The sequence below is a fragment of the Talpa occidentalis genome, unplaced genomic scaffold (genome assembly GCF_014898055.3).
Source record: "Talpa occidentalis isolate TD23 unplaced genomic scaffold, MPIMG_talOcc4v2.1 talOcc4.8, whole genome shotgun sequence".
Lineage (NCBI taxonomy): Eukaryota > Metazoa > Chordata > Mammalia > Eulipotyphla > Talpidae > Talpa > Talpa occidentalis.
The window spans coordinates 4,285,299-4,299,731 of NW_023605194.1; the positions used below are offsets into that span (position 1 = coordinate 4,285,299).

At 53.9% G+C, this 14,433-nt stretch overlaps 1 long non-coding RNA gene across 1 annotated transcript in view; it reads left to right on the top strand.

Moving 5' to 3' along the window:
• The first annotated feature begins 227 nt into the window (after positions 1-227).
• The window catches only part of LOC129145045 (uncharacterized), a 31,595-nt gene continuing 17,389 nt past the window's right edge, over positions 228-14,433 (top strand). The window contains exons 1-2 of the long non-coding RNA XR_008550052.1: positions 228-308; positions 405-469. This is a non-coding gene — a long non-coding RNA (uncharacterized LOC129145045). The remainder of the gene's footprint in view (positions 309-404; positions 470-14,433) is intronic.

The following is a 14,433-nucleotide window of genomic DNA, read 5'->3' on the forward strand; positions in this document are numbered from 1 at the left end:
TCCCGGCCCCCCAGCACCCCTGCCTGCCGTGTACCCGGTAAATCCCAATAAAAGCCTGAAAAGCCACCGAGGGCTCCAGGACTCCTCCTTTACCCGGTCCGGTCTGCTGGGATCCTAGGAAACCTGCACAGGGCCATCCTGCCCTTACAACGAGGCTGGCTTATTGGCTAGTTACAGGACAGGACGATACTCCAGCAGACAGGAAAGGGTAGGAGGATGAACAGGAACTTGAGTTCCTGATGGTGGGCCCCTTGCCTCTGGGTAGCCCCTCCTGCGCAGTTGTGTCTGGCCTCGTTGCTCAGCTCAAGGTTAGTCTACAAACGGTCAGGCTCTGCTCTGTCTGTAAAGGCAAGTCTCAGAGAAAAGTTTACATAAGTAATTTTTTCTCTCTTTTGTGCTCCTAGGGCCCGAAGAGGTTGACTGTTGAACCTTGGCTTCCTAAGCACCAGGGAGTCCGCATTCTGTCAAGGTCAGTCCTGCTCGTCACTGGTCTGTGACTGCAGCTGTGACGGCAGACACACCCAGACGGCAGACCAAAGACGCAGGCCCTTGGCAGGCCCAGAACACCTCGCAGGGCCCTCTGTGGGCTTCTTTCCCAGATCTCTGTTGTGCTGTCTGCTTCCTTTGGAAATACACCCAGCCCAGTAGATGCCACTAATCACCTGCTGATTGCTTTTATTGTTTGCAAAAATGCTCTTGGGCGTAAAATGCTCCACTGCCTGATCCAACTGAATTCAGGCAGGATTAGGCCTAGAGGCCAGGCTTTGAGGTTTGTGTGGAGCCCAGAAGAGATTTTCTTGGCTGTCTCTTTCCCTGATTCTTGCTGGTAAATGAGCTAGTTTTGGTTTAGCTGTTGCTCTTAATTAAGAGGAGCTGTTGTTTTCCAGCACGCCTTAGGCTTGAGCTTCCCCAAATTCTCTTTAAATAGAGTTCTTTTGGGGAGAACTTCAAAGCTCTCCATTCTCATGACCTGACTCCCTCCTGCACAAACTTTGAGCTGCAACTCTGGGTGTCTCTGCCATACTCAGCTGCCCCTTTCTTGGGCCTTCGGACGGGACCAGGGGGTTGGGGCCTCAGTCATTTTGGTCTCTTGCGGTACAGCCTCTGTCCAGTGGGTCGTGGCTGGAGGGAGGTGACTGGACTCTTGCCCGCACTCCACAAGAATTTGGACCTTTGACATTGGACTTGGAGGGGTTGAGAAATGTCCTCTTGGGAGAGATAAGATAAGCCTTGACCTGGAGCTGGGGGTGAGGAAACTGACTCCCTGGAAGCTGAGCAGGGCTGGGAGGGAGAGGTGGTCTCCGCATGCCTGACTCTTGCTGTTTTTACTGAGTTTAGTGAATTTTCTTGAATAAATGCTTCTTCATTTTTCATTTTTCATATATCTTCAGCACAGTTCTCAGAGACTTGAAATGTTGCTGTTGGGTTGTTAATAGTTTTTTCCAGCCTTGCTTGTTTTCCTGGGGAGTGGCCCGGCCCCAGTGTCATGGCACGTGACAGGATTTGACGAGTCATATTCTGATTTTCTGTTGTAACTTATTTTCTGAGCTCCATTGCAAGACTGTTATAGTCTTCAAATCTATTTACTTTCAATTTTCAGACTTTTAGCTTTCTAGTTTAGCTTTTATTAAGAGTTTGTAGTTTGGACAATGATTTGTATAATTACTTCTTTGTAATTTGGAGAAGTTATATTTTTAGACACATAAGTACCTGATATATTTCTGCAAATGCTCTACCAATAATCCAAGGCACAAAGTAATCCAATAATCTGTGCCCTGGGGCACAAAATTCGGCATCTATCTATTAATTTAATTTATTATATTGTTTTGAGCCTCTTGGTCTATGAATAGATGGTATTCCAGCAGACAGAAATGGGTTAGAAGGAGGGCCTCCCCTGGTGGCACAGCGCTGGGCTGCGAAGCTGCCTGTAGCCTCTGCAGCACTAGATCCATCCCCGGCCTCTGGGCGGGGGTCCCACGTGGGCGCGACAGACCTCTCCTGCTGCACCCGCTGCTCCCCTCAGCAATGTATTTCGTCAGTCTGCCTGTTCTGTTCCCCGCTCTGACTCTGGTGAATTCTCTCACCCTCCCGCGCTTCTGACTGTGCCCAGTGCTTGTATAAATAAATAAATAAATCTTAAAAAAAAAAAAAAAGAGAAAAGAAAAAAAAATTAAAAAAAAATAAATAAATCTTAAAAAAAAAAAAAAAGAATGGGTCAGAAGGTACAGAGACTCTGTGAAGTGATTTTAGCGAGCTCCTCTGAGTGCAAGGGAAATCCTCCTGATGCATTTCCCCAGATGCTTACCCAGGAGGCACTGAGCGCAGATTCACAAAGTGGTTGGCTTAGAAGGAACCTTGGAGGTTTCTCACTTCCATGCTTTATAAACAAGCTGACAACTTGCTCAGGGTCACACAGCGAACCAGCACCATGCTGGAACTGAGCACAGGTCCTTGGGCTCTGCCAAGGGCCTGGGGTCTCCATTTTCTCCCTGTTTCTGGTGTATGGTTTTGTTTTTTGTTTCAGTTTTAATTGTTATATCTTAGAAATGGCAGAGAGGCCCTTCTTATGAAGAATTGGGCTGACATGTTCATTTGTAGGTACATTTTGTTTTGCAAAGCTTCCTTGACAGCCTCGTCTCATTCAAGCGCCGCAGACAAGGGAATTTTAAGGCAGGACTGGTGTTCCACGAGGGGAGCAAGTTTCAGGGACTTCACCTCACGTCAGCGCTGGGTCTTGCCCTCCCCCTGTCCAGGCCTCACCCTCATTTGCGGGCCTTGGAGGCCAGTCTCAGCCTGGCTCAACTCCAGCGCACTCTTTCACCTCCCGGCTCCTCTGGGAACTGTAATCCCTGCGGGCGTTTTCCCCTTCCGGGACAGTGCCCAGGACAGCGGCTGGGCTTCCCCAGGTGATAAACCTGGGGGCTTAGTCTACAGAAATGTCATTCCCCTGCCTGCACCTGCCCCACAGGCTGTGACTGGGCGTGCGAGCTGAAAGCACTTTCCTGGTCCCTTCCGGACAATCTCAGCTCCTCCACTGCTCCTTGCGCTTTGTCATGGGGGCACAGAAGCAGCCGCATGGGCCCTGATCTGCTCCGTCCTGCTCAGCGCCTGTCCTGCTCTCACTGGGAGGTCCAGGCGTGCCTAAATTGGCTGTGGGGAGTTCAGAGGCTCCTAACTGCCACTCCCCAAATAAATGGCCTCAAATAACAGTTGCTTTGTGGGGTCGCATGGGTTTTCTATTTCTGTATATCAAATTACCCCCAGATTTAGTGACTCAGCAGGAACAATACACATTTACTAACTGAAATGGTTTCTGAGGGTCAGTGGCTTGGGAGTGGCTTAGCCTTGTGGTTCTGGCCTGGGGCCTCGCGACGGGGAGGCCTGTGCTCTGAAGGTTTGCCTGCGAATGGAGGACTGACCTCCAGGGTGGCCTCCACGGGCCCCTCCGCAAAGCTGCTTGCGTGTCCTTACAGCATGGTGGCCGCTTCCCCGGGGCAAGTGATGCAGGGGCCAGTCAGAATTGAGCATATCCTTCTGACCTGGGCCTGGAGGTCATGCCTGGGAGGAGCCTGTGGCCACTCTGACCTCACTTCCACCTCCAAGGAGAGGTGCAGAAGGGTGGCATGCTTGGAGGGGTCCCGTCCCCCTGGACCCCTTCATCTGCTGACCTGCATCCTATGCACCTCCTTTATCAGATAATACCTGGCTGCCAACAGCAAGTGTTTCCCTAAGTTCTGTGAGCTCTCCTGGCAAATGATCAACTGGGAGGAGGGAGTCACTGGAACCCCGATTTATAGCTGGTAGGTCAGATGTACAGGTGACAACTTGGGGCTTATGATTAGGGTCTAAGCGGGGCTGTCTTGTGGGCCTGACCCTCACCTGTGGGTCTACACTGACCTGTGAGCGTCAGAACTGGATGGAGTTCCAGGATGCTGGCCGGCGTGGCAGGAGCTTTCTGGCGTGTGGGTCTCCACGCCTCTGGTGTCAGAAGTGCTGTGTCAGGAGAAGGAAGGCGTGTTTTCCTAATACCACTCCCCACCTGGCAGCCGGGTGGGGGGCACACCCTGTCAGCAAGCACAGGAAGCCCTCCCAGGTGTCCGGTTGGAAACCTCTGTCCTGTCCTGCAGCTGAGGCGGCTTCCTGGCAGCCACCCCGCAGGTGCACCCCTGGATCCATGAGGGAGGATGTCCTGGGGCTGGCTCTGGCTCTGCTGGTGTTGCAACCTGTAATTCTCTGGAGCTCAGCCGTGCTTCCTGTGGGAGGCCCCCAGCCCCCCAGTCCTGGCCCCCATCCACCCCCACCCTGAGAGCAGACAGGCGAAGGGGGGCTGGCGGCATGGCTTCCCTCTGGGAGGCAGCAGGGACCTGCCTGGCTCTGGGCCCAGAGTCTGCTCCTCCCTGCACCTGGTGGAGGTCCCACAGGAAGTGGGACACGCAGTCCGGGCAGCGCCGCCTTGTGCTTCCTCTGGGCTCTTCCCAAAGTGCCGTGGATGAGGCCTGACGACCCCACCCCAGGTTCCCGGGTCAGCTGGCCGCATTCTGCTGTGACCCTGGACAGTCCCCCGTCATGTGGCGCACAGGGGTCTATACCAGGAGCGCTGCCCCCAGCTTCACTTACTGAGCCCCCTGGCCGGGACACACAGACAGACCCCTTCCCCGTCCCCTGTGGGCTAGATGAAAAGTAACCAGTGTCCTTCAGAGAAAGAGCCTCTGAGAAAACAGTTGGTCAGGACCCGCCCTTCCCTGTCGGGCCCTGGCTCCATCTGGCCACAGAAGGCCAGGGTCTGCAGACCCCTAGTTGCCCCAAATCCCCTGCAGGGGGCCACGGTGGGGCCACTGTCTGCTCCTGCCCCCTGTGTGGCCACACCTCTTCTGTCCAAGCTCAGCGTGACGGTGAACAGGAGACACTAGATTTCTTCCCGACCTATGTCCCACCCATGTCACCCCCCCAGGCAAGCTCGAGTCAGGGAGGGCCACACGGCCCTAGCAGGAAGCACGGAGTCTGCTCAGTGGCTGCTTTCTGGGGGGTGACCCTGGGTGGTGGTGTGGTCGGGGCCCTGTCCTCACCATGCTCTCAGGCGGGCGAAAAGGACGAGGATGCTTGCTGCTTCCTGGGCATGTGCAGGGTGGGGCATGGGGGCTCCGAGATAAAGGGTCCAGGGCTAAGGGGGAGCTCTTGGGACGGGGAGGTCTGCAGGAGTGCGGGAGTGGGGTTCCCTGCAGTGGGAGCAGCACCTGGAGATTCACAGGCAAAGGCTGGTGCTGGACTTTGGGTGCAGGTGAGGCCAGATGGTACTGGGGCCAGATGGCTTTGAGGCCAGCGGGGCATGAGGGTGGCATGGCAGAGGGACTGTGGGGCCCCAGGGGATTTGGGTAGGGCAGTGCAGTGGCCTGACACCTGACGCAGGAGTCTCCCGGTGGCAGAGGTAGCAGGCGGGGGTGATGTGGCCAGAGGGAAGCCAGGCCAGGGAGGGGCGAGGCTTGAGAGACGCTGGTGCCATCAGAGCAGCAAGTCCCGAGCACCCAGTGCTCCTACCCACAGGCACACCCACCCCCGGCAGGCGCACAGGAGGGTGCTGGCGAGGTGTGCGGTGGAGGGAGCAGCCCACCTACTGGGCGCTTCGCCCGTGTGGGTCTTCTCTGGTCTGAGCACGGGCTTACTCTAGCTCGCTTCCCCCATCTTGCAGCGGCGCGCGCGAGGTTTAGGGAGCACTCGTGTTGCCTGGCGGTGGCTGGTGATGCCGAGCAGGGCCTGCAGCGGGCGGTCTGGGCCGGGGCCACCACGCCACGGGGCTGGCGTTTGGGCCTCCGCTTTCTAGCACACTCCAAGCTGCACACCCGACAAAGCTGCTCCTTGTTCTCCTAAGCCAGTGCAGACACCTCTCAGAGCCCCTCTCCCCTGCGTGTGGCAGGCCCCGAGGCCCCGGGTATGGAGCGGGATTATGCACAATCCTTGCTTGCGAGGCTCAGCTCTCCCCTGCAAGACCCCTTCCTCCGGGCCCCCCTCCCTCCGGCCCGGCTCTCCCGCCCTCCCTGTTCCTTCCGCTCCGTTGCCCCCCTCCCCTCTTCCTTTGTTTTAATCTCATAAACACCAGGTAGTCATCCTCCCATGAAAAAGCTGGAGCCCTGACAGCAACACCCCTGCGTTCCCCTGGGCACCCAAAGTCGCAGGTGTCCGTCCACCTGTGGTTTTTGTTCCCTTGTTTTTCACGTTGTCACATCTAAATGCATAGTTTAAATTTTTGGTCATTTTTAACCTTAAAAAAGGCATGATGCTGCTTAATTTTTTAAAAGGCTTTTTTTTGAAGGGCAGTTTTATATTTATAGAAAATTCGAGAAGATAGTAGCCGTACAAACTTTTTGGACTTTTTTTTTCCCTCAAAATGACATTGCTATTTTGGGAAGCAGCTTGGCACGTCTCCTAACGCTGAACCATCACAAACCCTCCATCCCAGCGCCTCTTCCCTGGACCTGCTCCAGAACACTCAGGCAGCGCTATTCCTGGTATCAAAATGGTGGGAACAGCCCACTTTCAACTGAAATGGAGAAATGGGTAAATAAATCGTGGATTTACACACGGGGATGTCGGAGCTCAGAACTGAGTAGCAGCGGGGGGCAAAAATAGGGAGGATTCTTAGCAATGGATTTGAATTAAACTAGAAGGAAGTCGGGGATTTCCCACCTCGTTGGCCTGGAGCGGACCTCAAAAGTGCGTTGCGAGTTAGGGGCAGGCTCGGCCCAAGGCAGAAGCTTTTGAGACCAGAACAGGCGTTCAACAGAACAGGCGATCTCGGTACCGAACCAGCCTCAGATGCTCCTTTGGGGCGCGGGGACTCACCCAGTGGCGTCAAAGTGACCAGAAAGTGGGGGTTGAGGGAGAGGAAGGGCAGCCCTGTGGAAAGTCATCATGCATCAGTGTTAAAACCTGGAAAACCAGTGTGTTGTGGGGGTGTTTGTGGGGGGGCTCTACCATGGCTGAAGAGAGAGGACCCCACTTCCAGGGAGAGGCCTGGAGAGAAAGACCTGTAACTGGCCGCACCTGCGCAGTGCTTGCCAGCACGGGGCCAGGGTGAGGAACTTTCCCAAATGCTGCCTCAGCTTCTGCAGTTCCTCAAGCCCAGCCGGTTTCCAGGCTCACCTAGCACTCTTGTATTTTTCTAATCTAATCTTTATTTTAAAAACAGTACATGCTTATAAAAGAAAAAGTTAAGAATGCATAAAAAAAGGAACAAAAATCAGCCCACCTCACCATGCATGGGTAAGTTTTGGATTATTTCTTTTGGTTGTACAGCCTTTTTCATATACCAGCCATCATACCTGGCCCATTATTTCCCCATGTCTTGGATCCAAATGCATTTTACTTTGTGCAGCCATCACTTTGAGTGAACATATATGGTTCATTGAGTGGAATCTGTCTAACAGTCCATCCACCCAGCATCCATCCGTCCACCATCCATACTGCACCTCCACTTCATAGAATAAATTCTATATTGGCTTCGTAGATATATAATTAAATACATATTCTATGTCAAATGTATGCTATTTAAATCTATGTTACACATATAACATATATTTACATGTTATAGCTAGTACATATTTAGACATATGTTGTGTATGATAATACCAGTGGCTATTCTCCAATGCCTGGCTATTTGGCTATTTCTAGATTTTCGCTATTATAAGTAATCCTGCCAGAAATACCTTGGTACAAAAAGCTTCTTCAGTAGTAGCTTCTTCAATAATTTTTAGTAATTTTCTTTCAATAATTTTGTACCAAATACCTTGGTACAAAAAGCTTCTGCAGTAGCTTCTTCAATAATTTTCAGTATGCAAATTATTTCCTTAGGAGAGATTCCCAGAAGTGGAATTATTCGATCAAAGGGTTTGAATATATTTGAGGTTTCTAATCCCTCCTGCCATATTGCTGTCCAAACACACGCAGCATTTGCCGTCCCGCAGACAGCCTGGGGCCTCACGCACTGATGGCGCCTTCACCAGACGGGGTTGGTCCAGTTGCTAACTAGCTCTGCCAGTTTCTGAGGGTCAGTTCATGGTGATCAGAGGTCTCCTAAAAAGGACCCCAGAGGGCCCTGGGAAAGCTGGAAGCTTCCGCGTGAATTACTGACCACTTACCTGCTACCTTACCTGGGAGTCAGTCCGCAGGGCAAGGTGATCAAATGGACTTCTGAGCAGAGCCAAACTGAAAGGATCCAGCTGGGCATCTCTTTGGTTGAGTTTTGCTACAACCAAGGGGTGTAACAGAAGGAGGAGAGACTTGGAGGGGGCCAGGCAAGAGAGAGTGGCAATGCTGACCGCCCAACGTCTATTTCACTCCTATCGTCCCACTAACAGAACTGCAGTCCTGCTCTCAGAGGCTGACTCCTACCCTAACCTGGGAGATGAATCAAGATTAGACTATAAAGAAGGCATAATAACATCATTCCCACGGCCAGTCATTGGTCCAAGCTTTGGTCAATAAAATGCAAGCGAAAGTTGGTTAGATAGGACAGACTTAATGGATGTGGTCCCTTAGCACTTTGCTCCATTCTTTTTCCCACTTGGGATGCAAATGGAATGTCGGAAGTACAGCAGCCACCTTGTGACTATGAGTTGATGAGCATGAGGACAAATGCCAACACACCAAGAACAGCTAAAAAGGAGAGAGCCTGCGTATGTGATCAATCTTGGGTTGCTTATTTTAAACTTCTTATTAAGCAGAAAAATTGCCTGATATTTATTTTGCCATATCTTGGTTAACTTTCCTTTTACTTGATTTGGATGCATGCCTAGCCTGCCATATGTTGGCATTCAGTATTAGTCAGTATAAATAATGCTAGCGGCTATAGCGATGAAGGCTCAGAGGCTAAACACAAATGACATTGTATTTCCCACTCCTATCACATTACAGTCTGCTATTAATTTGGCCATGTTCCTTGAAGCAGTGACGCGGGACTCTAGGATCCTTCCATCTGTGACATCACATTTTCCAGCACTTGATCTATGGAGTGTCGTGTAAAGGGGAGAACAGACCTCCTTGCAGACGATTTTTATGGTCATTCCTATCAAAAGTGTGAGTGACTTGCTGACATCTCTTTGGCCAGGAACCAGTCGGAGGGCCTTAACTTACTTCAAGACAGACAGGAGATATAGTGTTTCTGGAGCTCTAAAGGAAGAAAAGGGGCTAGTGGGTTACAAAAATGTTTCTACGACACACTGACCAAAGGAGACGCATCCCAAAGGACATGTCACATTACAGTTTGTCAGAGGCCCAACCTGGAAGTGTGCACTGCCCACTGTAACGACCCCGTCTGAAGATTGATAGGTTGGCCCCACCATCCAACAACCTGGTCCTCGCTGCAACCCTAGCCCCAGCCCTAACCCCAATTTTAATCCTATTCCTAGCCCTGTGAGCCCTAAATCTAACCCTACTCTTACCCAACCCTTGCCAATGCCCAATCTCTGCTTTTCTCATTTTTAATCCTGTAAAAAATGAAGTTGACATTTCCCAGGAGTGTATTTAGAAGAACATAAATTTGGGTGCTCTGAAGAGGTGGACACTCCTTGGTTCGCAATGGACTTGTCAGGCCCTGGGTCAAAAGTTCTTCTCTTTGATGCTTCTTGTATAAGTTCACTCGGTAACAGTGACGACTCTAAGTCTGAGCGAGACTCCAGCTTCCCTTAGGACCCAGGCAGTGATGAATCTGGGGCCTCACCCTCAAGGACCTGCCACTTGGCCAGCACACGCATCCACATCTGAGGGGGAGCCCAGGAGAGGGGCCCATGTGGAGGCACAGCGGAGCTCCTGGGCTTCCTGGAGGAGGTGGCATCTACCAGAGCCTAGAAGGATGAGCAGGAAGGAGCTGTCCTGGTGGTGAAGGTGGCAGAATGTGCAGCGCTCAATGAAAATGAAAATATGGGACACTTGTTCAAAACACAGGAGAAAAACATGTGGAAATGTTCTAGATATAATGCTTTTTGTTTCTTCCACACTCTCTTGACTTAGCATGGACTTTTAAATTTGCTACTTGATGATGTTCGAATAAAGAAAAATTAAAATTTAATTTACTAGGCTGCTTGTCACCATTCATCTTTATATTGTGTAAGGCCAGTTTTCAAGGGCACTTGAAGGGCGCTAGCGTGTGTGCAGAATTGCTGAAACACAGTCGCCTTCAGAGCTCTTGTGTGCGTGTGGAGATCATTCCGAAAAGTGGAAACGCTTCACTGTTCTTGTTTTGCTTCTTGATGAAATCACATTATGCAGAAGCTCTGCCCTTGTCTGATGAATGAGGAAGGAGGGGAGGAAGCTATGGTTACCCTGGCTTTCCCTTTCCGTCTCTGTCATCATTTTCAGCCTCTGCGGTTGGCCAGTGAGGGGTGGACATGGGTGGCGAGGACCAGAGAGGGCGCCGGCCCCACCTGGCTCCAGGGCGCGTGTGTGTGTGTGTGTGTGTGTGTGTGTGCAGGGCCAGCTGGGAGTCGTCGCGCCTGCAGATCTCACAGGCTCACCTGGTTCAGCCTCGAGTCCCACATACTCTGTGGGTTCCCCGGGGTTCCCAGCACACAGACACATATGTGGCATGTCCCTTCCCTTCTCAAGCGTAGCACCATGGTCCGGTGGGATTTCACGTTCACCTACATTCAAAGGTAAAATTAAGAATTTTAAGATAGAAACAGCAGAATCTTGAACGAGTCCCGGAGCCCTTCTGAGCATGGAGACAGGTGCAAGGTGCATGTGCTACAGGTGCCGCGACCGGGAGGTGTGGGTGGGTGTGGGTGGAGGGTGGGCACCTGGTGCACAGACCTGTGACTGTTGTCCCGTCCGACATCACTACAAAATGCAAGTTCAAAAATGAAATTGTTGACCACTTCAAGATGGCAGTGGAGAGCATTGGGTCAAGTGTCCCACCCTTGTGAGCTCGGGTCCTTCGGAGCTGGTGGCCTTAAGCGAGGTGGTGGCCAGGAGATGGGGGGCTGGGCAGGGAAGAGCTTCCAGGTACAGGGAAGAGGCCATGCAAAGGCCTAGCGCCTTCCCAGGCTGCTTCCCTTCTGTAATTTATGGGGGGGTGCGTCCTGAACACCTTCTCCTCCCCATTGCTTGTCTTGTCCCCACCCACTTTCCACCACCATCATCAGTGTCCCACATCTCCAAGGGCCTCCAGAACTGCACCTCTGGCCTGGATGACCAGTCAAGGCTTCGATGCTGGCAAATGTGGGTCTTTGAAAATGGGGGTGGCCTGCACAGGGTCCCCTGCCTCGTGGCTGCGCCCTACCTGTGGTCTGAGGAAGATGCGGCAGATGTGGACTTAGGAGAAGCCAGAGAGAGTGGGGGGGGGGGGTCTCTTCCTTTGACACCAAGTGGGAAGCCCAGCACAGCCCCTCATGCCCGCGCACAGCTTCCACTTCCCCACAGCCCCCAAGGCTCCCTCCACCCTGCAGCCACGCCCCCATTTTCAAAGACCCACATTTGCCAGCATCTAAGCCTTGACTGGTCATCCTGGGCTGCTGGCCCAGCGCCCCCAGGGTTAGTCCCCACCCGCTTGTCCGGCTCCTTTTCCCCTGGTCTCTTTCTTACTCTGACCCGGGAGAGTGGTCAGGAGCCTCGTCAGGTGGGCTGCGGGCCGTGGGTGGGCCCCACAGGTGAGAAGGTGTGTCTGGGCCGCGGGGAAGCCCAGTTACTTAAGTTCATGACCGCTGGGCCCTGACATCCTGTGCAGGGACCAGAAGTGGCTTCTGCTGGCAGCTGGCCAGGCCCAAGCGGGTCTGGTGAGGTGCACGCAAAACACCGGAAAGTCTGAGGGTCCAACCCTGAGGGTCACATGGGGGAGACACGGGGGACAGGGCTCCCTTCTGGCGGCCTCTTCAGTCTCGGTCTGCACTGCCTGTAACTAGCATCTGCAGTTCCCTTGGGTGGGGGTAGGGGAGCCGGGCAGTGCAGAGGTTCCAGAAGGCTTGGAGCACTTCTTGCCACTTCTGATCCAAGAAGATCTATTTCTGGCAGTTTAATTTTGGCTGCTCTGCCCCGGCGTGGGAAGGAAGGCAGGAAGGGCATTTAGGTGGCCGGGTGGGGGCGGAGAGGGGTGGGCAGGAACTGTGGCCCCAGACTTCACAAATCACGCTGTGAAGTTAGGACCAGGCTGCCCTTGGCAGCTAAGGTGCTGACCGCCCCCACCCACTGCCAGGTGGGCGGGCCAGGAGGGCAGGGGTCTGGCTTAGCAGCGGCCAGATCCAGCGGGAAGGGCAGCCTTTCCTGGCAGGAAGGAACTGAGGGGCATTTGCAGAATAATATCTCCTTCTGGGTAACTGGGGCCTCCGCATAAGAATGGGGGTGGGCCTGGAGTCGGAGAGGCTTGTGCCAATAGCACCCCCGACCAGGGCCACACGAGGATTTTGGAAATAGGCCTCTGCACATGGCAGCTGGTGGGCCTGGGTTGCTCACATCTGTCTCTTCCTCCCATTACGTAGGCACATCAGGGGGAAGAAGGCTGCATGGCCTGGTGAGCTCTCTGGGGGCTCCAGCCAGGGTGGAGGCCAGCAGGAGAGAATCTGGGTGGGCATCATCTCTAACAGTTGGGCAGCGCAGGAGCTGCAACCTTGAGCCTCCTGATGCTTCAGGGGACAGGGCGGACTTCCGGGTCTGGGGCTGCCGGGCTGGGGTTTGACTGCTCCTCCTGGGCGTCAGTCCCGGGACACATTATAAAACGCGTGAAAGTGGGGATCACAAAGCAGTTTGCTATTGTTTATTTGCCGGACAGGGCAGAGGCGGGTCCCTGCGCTGGAAAGTGAGCTGCCAGTGACCCAGAGTGATGCCACTTTCCTTTGTTCTTGGGGTCACACATGGGCTAGTGTGGAATTTTGCAGGCCATTGGGGCCCCTCCTGAGATCTTTGTGAACCCCAGAGGGAAACTGGACCTGAATGTTGACCAGCAGAGGTCGGGTTGAGTTTGGTTGTTCCACCAGCTGCAAAGCTGGCAAACCTGTGACATTGCCTATATTGGACTGTTTTGACCTAAAAAATAGCCACTTCACATGGCTCACCCACTAGTTATTGGACTAGGGTGCTGCCTATCTCCCTTTCAGCAGAAGGGAGGGCTCTGGATTGCTCTGAAAATCTGCCCGGACTCCTGGTACTCCTGGTACTGTGGGGTCGAGTGAGAAGGCCGGGCTCCGGGACCTCACGGCCTGGGCTCCAGGAGGGACCTGCTTTCTGCTGGGGGCCTTTGCGCCATTTCTTTGCCTGCTGGACCTTGTGTGAGGGGCTGAGCAGGAGGGACTCCAGGGGTGTGGGGTCAGAGTTCGAGGACCAGGATTGCATTGGGCCTGGAACACAAGGGAGGAAGCAGCTGAGGGAGAGTTTGGGCAGGCAGAGCCCAAAGATGGGGAGGCAGCCATGGGGGGCCTCCAGCCGAGCGTATGGTCTATAACCGGGGCTGGTGATAGAAACAGGACATGCAGTGTCTACTCTGAGTTTTTGTCACGGAGTGCTGGAGTCCGCTCCCCCAGCTTGCTCGCCTCCAAGTAGGCCGTGGCTGCATCTGTCCTGGGGCTCGGGAAGAAGAGCGCGCTGGCTGGGGGTGCTGTCCTCGGGGGAAGGAGGAAGACGCCACGGTCCTGAAGTGGGGCGCTGCCAGTTCCGCCAAAGCCCATCGGCCAAAGCCAAGCCGTTTGGCCAAGGCCAATGTGGATGGGGCAGGAGAGTGCAGATGTGCCATGGGGGTGCGAGGGGGAGCCCGGGATCCCCGAACAATAACCCATCTCACTGCCATGTTCAAGACCATGACAGTCAGCGGGTCCCCTGACTGCCCAGTGCCCAGCGCGTCTCTGTAAAGGTCAGGTACACACTTGCCACCTAGTCCCCCACAGGAGCTCCTGTGCCCTGAATTTCTAGCAACGGAAACAGCCCCTCCTGGGGCGCATCTTCTATGGGCCACGCACATATGTGCCCATCCTCAGCCAGTCCCGCCAGGCCGGCATCTCCATCTTCCTGTGGAGGAAACAGACATTGAGGGCTGGGCTGGCCCACCCTGGCCTGGGTGCCATTTTCAAGGCAGGTCATTCTTGCCCTTGGAGGCTTGGGACGGCGGGTACAGGAGAATCCAGCTTCAAGGGGTGTAAAGTGGCATGGAGGGGAAAGAGAGGGCCCTGGCAGTCCCACATGTGAGGCCAGAGCCCGTGCCCGCTGGGTCTGGCTGTGCACGATCCTCTTCCACGAGGCGGGATGAAGCTCATTCTCAGTCCCGAGCAGGGTCCGCTAACACGGGGGTTATTTGGGGTTCTTCACGGTGAGCCGTATGGTGCTGCAGACATCCCCGGCCACTGAGAAGATGACAGAGGCTCCACTGCTGGTCCTGGGCCCGCTGCCGTGAGCTCAGTGCTGCCTCTGACCCCGTGGCCTTGGAGACCCTCGAGAAGGTGTTGGGCTCTTAATGCCATGATG